The 6,836-nt window shown below is 49.8% G+C and overlaps 1 pseudogene; it reads left to right on the forward strand.

Moving 5' to 3' along the window:
- LOC101585966 overlaps positions 1–1,905 on the forward strand; it is a 4,237-nt pseudogene extending 2,332 nt beyond the window's left edge.
- The last annotated feature ends 4,931 nt before the right edge of the window (positions 1,906–6,836 follow it).

A 6,836-nucleotide genomic window follows, 5' to 3' on the forward strand; every position in this document is an offset into this window, starting at 1 on the left:
GCCCTGGTCAGCTCTCACGCAGGACAGGACCGAAAGGCGGCTAGCCCAGGAAGCAGGGGTTTTTTTAAAACCTGGAACCACATTCAGTTTGGTAAACAAATTCATTGTCTGGCACAAAATAATGCTTTTAGGGTCAGTATGACCACTACCCAAACTAAATTTCCTGGGGCTTTTGTTTTAGTTTCTGGTTATTTTGCACCTGAGTACCAGCAGGCAACCTTGCATAGCCCGAGGTTACAAGAAGCTAAAGCCTATTTAGTTTCCTTTTGAACAAAGTCACCTCTGTAATCTAACTTTGTTTAGAGGAATTGGTAAGGTAGAGATTTTATCCAGCAAACAGCAAGAAACAGCCATTCTTATTTACAAAACAACCTAGAACAGTGGGTGAGTATACATTTACAACAGAAAGCACAAGATTTACATTCATAGCCTAAAATGTGAGTTAACCCATTACATATTTTAGGGAAGGGTCTACAGGGTGTTCTGGGTCTCACTACTAGATCAGACTTGTAGTGATCCGCCTGTTTACAGCCTCCCAACTCACCACACCTCGGGGGTGGGGCCAGCACAGCAGGCCCGGGGATGAACCCTGGTCCTCATCACATTGTAATGCAGATTACCCACCCCAGGGCAGGAGTAGCACACCCTTAGTCCCAGCATCGGATTATGAATTAATCACAAACTCTAGAAGCAGCCCCATGACTGCATGAGGATTTGGAGGGATACCTAGACACAAACCATAACAGGGATCAAATTGGGACTCAAGACTCATAGCAAGCACGCCCGGGGCAGCCAAGGTGTTTCCTAGAAGGAGTAGGTTAAAGAGGTTTGGTCCTCCACCCCAAGGTGGTTAATCTTTATTTAGAATATCAATCCCTGCTGTTCACCCCTTGGGATAGTGCATGTGTGCCTTAGGTTCAACTTTTGTCTTGAGGTCCAGCCCTCAGCAGAGGTATCTGTAGCCCCACAGTTGCAGCGTACTCCATCTTCCACACTGGCTCCTTGGAGAGCCTAGCCCTGTCTGCCGATCCATAATATTTCTATCTAACTTAGCTGCCTATAACACGGGGAGAAATTTTCCTTTCTTTTCATGGGCTCTTGCCTTCTGTCTGGGTATGGGTTCTTGTGTTTTAATGTTAAACAATTCGTAGGCAGGAAGCTGGGTACTATGGCCTGCAGCTGTAATCCAGCCAGCATTCAGGGAAGCTGAGGCAGGAGGACTGTAAATTCGAGGCCAGCCTGGGCAATTTAGTGAGAATCCATAGGACAAAAAAGTAGGGGTGGGCTGGCCAAATAGCTCAGTGGATTAAAGCACCTGCAAGTAGGCGCAGGGGTTGGGGTTCAATACCTGGGCTTGGAGTGCTGGTCCCACCCCTGGGGCTCACTGAGACAGCAATTGAGACTGGGTGTGGTGGTCGTGCCTGTAATCCCAGCTCTTGGGAGGCTGCAAACAGGCAGATCACTACGAGTCTGAGCTAGTAATGAGATCCTGAAAACCCTGTAGACCTTTCCCTAAAATAAAAAAAGAAAAAAAAAAAAAAGTAGGGTTGAGGATATAATGCAGAGAGGAAAGTAACCCTTACTTTGATCCCACCACAAACAGAACAAAAGTAAATAAATATAATAAAAAATTGAATTATGGAGAAACAAACATAAAATTTGTCATTTCGACTATTTTAAAGTGTCCTTTCCACTGCCGTGAACTACATTACTGTTGCCAGGCAATCACCCCTGCTGCCTAATTCCAAAACTCCTCCCTGCCCCAGCAATGAAAACGTCACATTACCCAATAAGCAGTCACTTCCGCCTCCTCTCTCCCAGTCTCCACTTACCCACTTTCTGTCATTGCTCTAGACATTCCATGGCCCTGGAATCCTGCAATATTTGTCTGCCTTCTTTGACTAAGGATAGTATTATCCAGTTGAACAGTACTATAACAGTTCATTCCTTTTGATAGATTCCTTTTGGTAGATTTGTGTGTGTGTGTGTGTGTGTGTGTGTGTGTGTGCGCGCGCGCGCGCGTGCATGTGTATGAGTGTGTGTTTGTGCTCTGTGTGTGTGAATGTGTGTGTGAGTGTGTTCGCCTCTATGGTGCTAGAGATCTAACCCAGAGCCCAGCACACACTAGGTGAGCGTTCTACCGCTGAGCTACACCCCAGTCCCCTTAGGTTCCTTGTTTACTGACGAAGGTCCCATCCCTTAGGCTGGTGGAAATGGGAGGATGCGCAGTACAGACCCCAAAGGGGCCTGAAGCACTCCCAGGGTGGGTCGCAGAGGGTGACCCTATGATCCAAGTTCCAAGTCCCCACCGCACGGACGGCTCCATTGTCCCACTAGCATTCATTCCCTGTCTCAGTCATTCTGCCACTGGTGGACAAACCCCTGACACCCACAGCTTAAAGCAAGAGAAGTGCATTTTGGCTGCCGTCTAGAAAACTTGGCCCACGCTCAGCTGGCTCCGAGGCTGGAGGGCATGGTGCAGGGCCTGCTGCTCACACGTGTCCTAGGCGTCAGTGCTGTAGGCAGCTAAATTAGACAGAAATGTTATAGGCAGTCAGACAGGGCCAGGCCCTCAAGGAGACAAGATGGAAGACAAGGTAACTTTGCAACTTGGAAGAGACAGACACTCCCATGTGGGCCACAGCTGAAAACCAAGACAAAAAGAGGAAGCACAGCTACATACTTCCCTAAGGATGGGCGTTAGGGATTGATATCCTAAATAGTATCAGTCAACTTGAAAGAGCCCAAATGAGTCACTAGCCCAACCCCCAACAGGAAGAGACCCTGTCCCATATTCATACCTGCTTGCTACATGACTCACTTCCCCATTTGGTACTGGATTTAATCCATTTTACTTGAGCAATGGTGCTTGTAATCTCATTGGCTGACCATAGCTTTGTCCCACCTAAGCGAGTTCTACATCTTCTCCATCACCTTAGACCCGCCTCACCACATGGTTTTCCTCCATAAAAGTCCCTGGAAGCGACAGCTTCCTGGGGACCACCCACTCAGGACTCCCCTCCTGTCCTTGTTTCGGACAGGCACTTTCTTTCCCTCAATAAATATATTCTGCTCATAACCTCCATTTGTTCCTAAAATTCATTCTTCAGTTTTAAACACGAACTCGTCCCAGGTACCTTTTAGGTTGGGAGATTTTTTTAGGTTTTTCTCCCTGTATCATTTCAAGGTTCCCTGTATCAACAGGACACGGAGAGACAGAGAGGAGAAGAGACAAGAACACTTCCTGACAGTCCGCCCCAGGGGCCCCTTTTCCTAACCACACCCCAACTCCTCGCAGCCCATTCAGCCATGGATTCCACAGAGGATTGATCCATGGGAGCATAGCACCCCAAGACCAAATCACCTTCCAAAAATCCACCTCAGAGTATGGGACCCTTTGGGGGTCATTGAAGACTGACACTGGGCATGGCGCCTCTGCACCATACTAGTTGAGCCCTGGAAGCCAGGCCTGGCCCTCATGTGGGCACAATGTAAAGCAGGCAGCAGGATGGTGCCCTAGGACATGAAAGGGGACAGGAGTTGAGCTTGGGGTGGCAGGAAGGTGAAACCCTGAGCAGGGGCTGAGGATCATTTTCTGGTCTTTGCTCAGAGCCCCTGATGGATAGTGAGTGAGTAAGCAAGTGAGTGAATGAGTGAGTCTGTGGAGCCAACGCCATGTCAACTGCCACTGCTCACCGTCCCCCTGGAGCAACTCTCCTGGCACAGAAAGTCCCTTGTACGGCTTCACCCTGCACCTCATGTGTGAAAGGAGAAGTCAGAAAAGGATATTTTGGGACTAGTGCATTTCCTGAGGTCCCTTACCTGGGGCTGTCGCCACCTGCTCCCCTGCCTCCTGTCAGCACTTGAAGGAAGAAACATGAGGCCAGAGGGTCCCACATCTGTTCCTCAGAGCTGAGGTGCTGCTTCCCACCCGCCCTTGTCAAGAGACTCCTTTGGGCTCTCAGTGGTCCCAGAGAAAAATGGGAATGGGAGTGAGGAAAAGATAGACAAGAGACAGGAGCTGGATCAGGTGGAGGTCCTCTCCCTCTCCTGAGCAGAGAAGAACCTGCCCAAGAACTGGAGAGCGTTTATTTATACATACCTGGAGAGGTTGGTGTCAACTTCAACCTCCCCACCCAGCAGCCAATTAGCAATGTAAATGCATTGAGGAGCTCCCCATGCCCTCGGGTGGGCCTTACCCTGCATGCATGATTAATTTCTGGCTTCAGCCACTCCAAACACCTCTCTCTTTTCTGTTTTGTAAATGATGGGTGCTTAGTTGAAGCTGGAAAAGTTGTGTAATGGACTCATGCATGGATGCCTGGGTCCCTGCATCAATGTTGGGGTGTGGTGCCAGGAGGAGTGACAGGGAAATGTGGCACCTCACCTCCTTCTGGATGCAACTGTGGAAGGCACAGCAGAATGGTCCTTAGAGATCTGGGCCATGTTGGCCGGTCACAGCACTAGGTTCCTTCCAGAACACTCGTAGGGTGAGGTAGGAAACCATGATTGAAGTGTCACGTGAGTTAGGCAGCTCTGCTGGTCTGTGGGGTCTTTGCTGAGGTACAGGGTTCCATGAAGTCCTACAAGCAATCATGCTCCACACAGTCTGGAGTGCCTTCTGGGTCTTTCCTTGTTCTCTGAGATGTTTGAGATTAGTTATGAACACTAGGACCTGTTTGTTCCAGAGCACAAGGACAAATCCAGCGCCCTTCAGCCCCTGCTTTGGCAGGTGACCTTGAGCCTTTGGTGGAATTCGCACTCACTGCCCAGCCAGCAGACAAAGTCTCTCTGTTGCCACGACCTCAGTCTACATACACCGTCCATCGCTCAGCTACGTTCTGAGCCCTGGAGCTTCGTCAGCCTTGGCCCCACAGTCTAGCTCTTTCAGCCAGACTCAGGCTTGCTGGGCTTCTCTCTAAACAAGCTGCTTCCATTGTCTCTTCTCTTGCCTTGGGCCCCCATCTAAGGCATCAGTGCCCAGGAACTCCCCATCTCTCTCTCCCTCTGCCTCCTCCACACACACACCCCTACCCCACTCCCCACACCCCCACACATGCACTTCTTCCCGCAACCCTAGGCTGTTTGGGTCCAGCTCAGTTCTGCCCTTGCCTACCTGAGATATCTCTGGCAGGAATTGTTCTTGGCTAGCGCAGGCCAAATAGCTCAGTGGATTAAAGCACCTGCAAGCAGTCAGAGGGACCAGGGGTTCAACCCTGGGGCTTGCTGTGCCAGTCCTGCCCCGCTCCTGGAGCACGTTGAGCTGGCAATTGAGACTGGGCATGGTGGCCTTGCCTGTAATCCCAGCTCTTGGGAGGCTGTAAACAGGCAGATCACTACAAGTCGGATCTAGTAGTGAGAACCTGAACACCCTGTAGACCCTTCCCTAAAATACAACAAAAACAACAAAAATAGGAATTGTTCTTTGCTAACCCACCATGGCTTGAGTGCAGCAGCTGGAGCTCTATCTCCTCCTCAGGTTTTCATACTTCTTCATGCCCTTCCAACCCTCCCAGGGTCACTCTGCCTCTTCAGGTTTCCCAAACCCTGCCCTCTGCTCCCTCTGTGCCTGCTGGAGTCTGTTGGGTCTCCGTGGGTTCCTCTGTCACTCTAAGCTCTCTTGCTCAGGCTTCAGATGTTCCTTCTTCTTTCCAAAGGTCTTCTTTCCATCTGTGTGACTCAACCCTATCCAGGTTCCTTGGTGTCCTCTGAGCTCCTTGTGTCCCTAACTGCCTCCACGGATGCCTCCACCTCTGCCCAGTTGTGCTGTGCTTCTTCCTTTCCCACCAACCCACTTGAGGACTTCTGTGGCTCCTCACTCATTTGTATAATGCCTAGAACCCCTCTATTTCTCGTGGGTGCTTTCAATCTAAAGGGATGTGCTACACAGCAGGCTCAGGTCTCTGCTCCCCACTATGTGTCTCTGAGCATCCTTGGTTCTCTCTGCCAGGCTTTGGGTCCCCTCTTTTCTGCTTGGGTCTGTTCATCCCTATATCAGTCCCATACTTCAGGTTAGGTTCTTTCTGCCCCTCCTTCAGCTCCTCAGCAGTTCTTCATATCCCTCCATTGAAAAGATGAGAACAAGGGGCCAGGAAGATGGCTCAGTGGAATAAGCGCTTGCTTGGCAAGCACAGAGGCCTGAGTTCAATCCCTGGTTCCACCAAAAACAAAAAACAAAAAACAAAAAAGAAAAGATGAGAACATAGCAGAATTCTGCAGGAAGAGAGGGAAGAAACCATGCAAGAATAGCTGCAAATTGGGGAAAAGGGAAGGAACTGCAGAACCTAGGATGAGAATAGCATGCTTAGGGATGTCCAAAGAGCTCAGCGGATTAAAGCACCTGCAAGCAGGCTCAGGGGCTGAGGGTTCTATTCCTGGGCCTGCCAAGCCAGACCTGTCTCTGGGGCACACTGAGACAGCAACTGAGACTGGGCATGGTGGCGTACACCTGTAATCCCAGCTCTTAGGGGGCTGTAAACAGGTGGATCACTAGGAGTTTGATCTAGTAGTGAGACTCTGAACACCCCGTAGACCCTTCTCCCCCTGAGGGGGGGAAAAAAAAAAAAAAGAATAGCATGCTTGTTTGGTTGTAGTGGAGACATCTATAGGGAAAGTCATTAGATTCTAGTGACAGTGTCCTTCTTGCTTCTCATTTAAAGTAGTCAGGGGTCTGGGTGTGGCTCAGGGGAGATTGTGTACTTTCAGAGGCCCTGGATGGATCCCAGGGCCTGTGAACGTGCATAGTTTATCCAAGGCCTCACGTCCACACACATATGCAGATGTGGCAGATCTTCCTCGGATCACTGTGGCCTACCTTTTTTTTTTTTTTTTTTTTT

The sequence above is a fragment of the Octodon degus genome, unplaced genomic scaffold (genome assembly GCF_000260255.1).
Source record: "Octodon degus isolate 3935 unplaced genomic scaffold, OctDeg1.0 scaffold00268, whole genome shotgun sequence".
Taxonomy (NCBI): Eukaryota; Metazoa; Chordata; class Mammalia; order Rodentia; family Octodontidae; genus Octodon; species Octodon degus.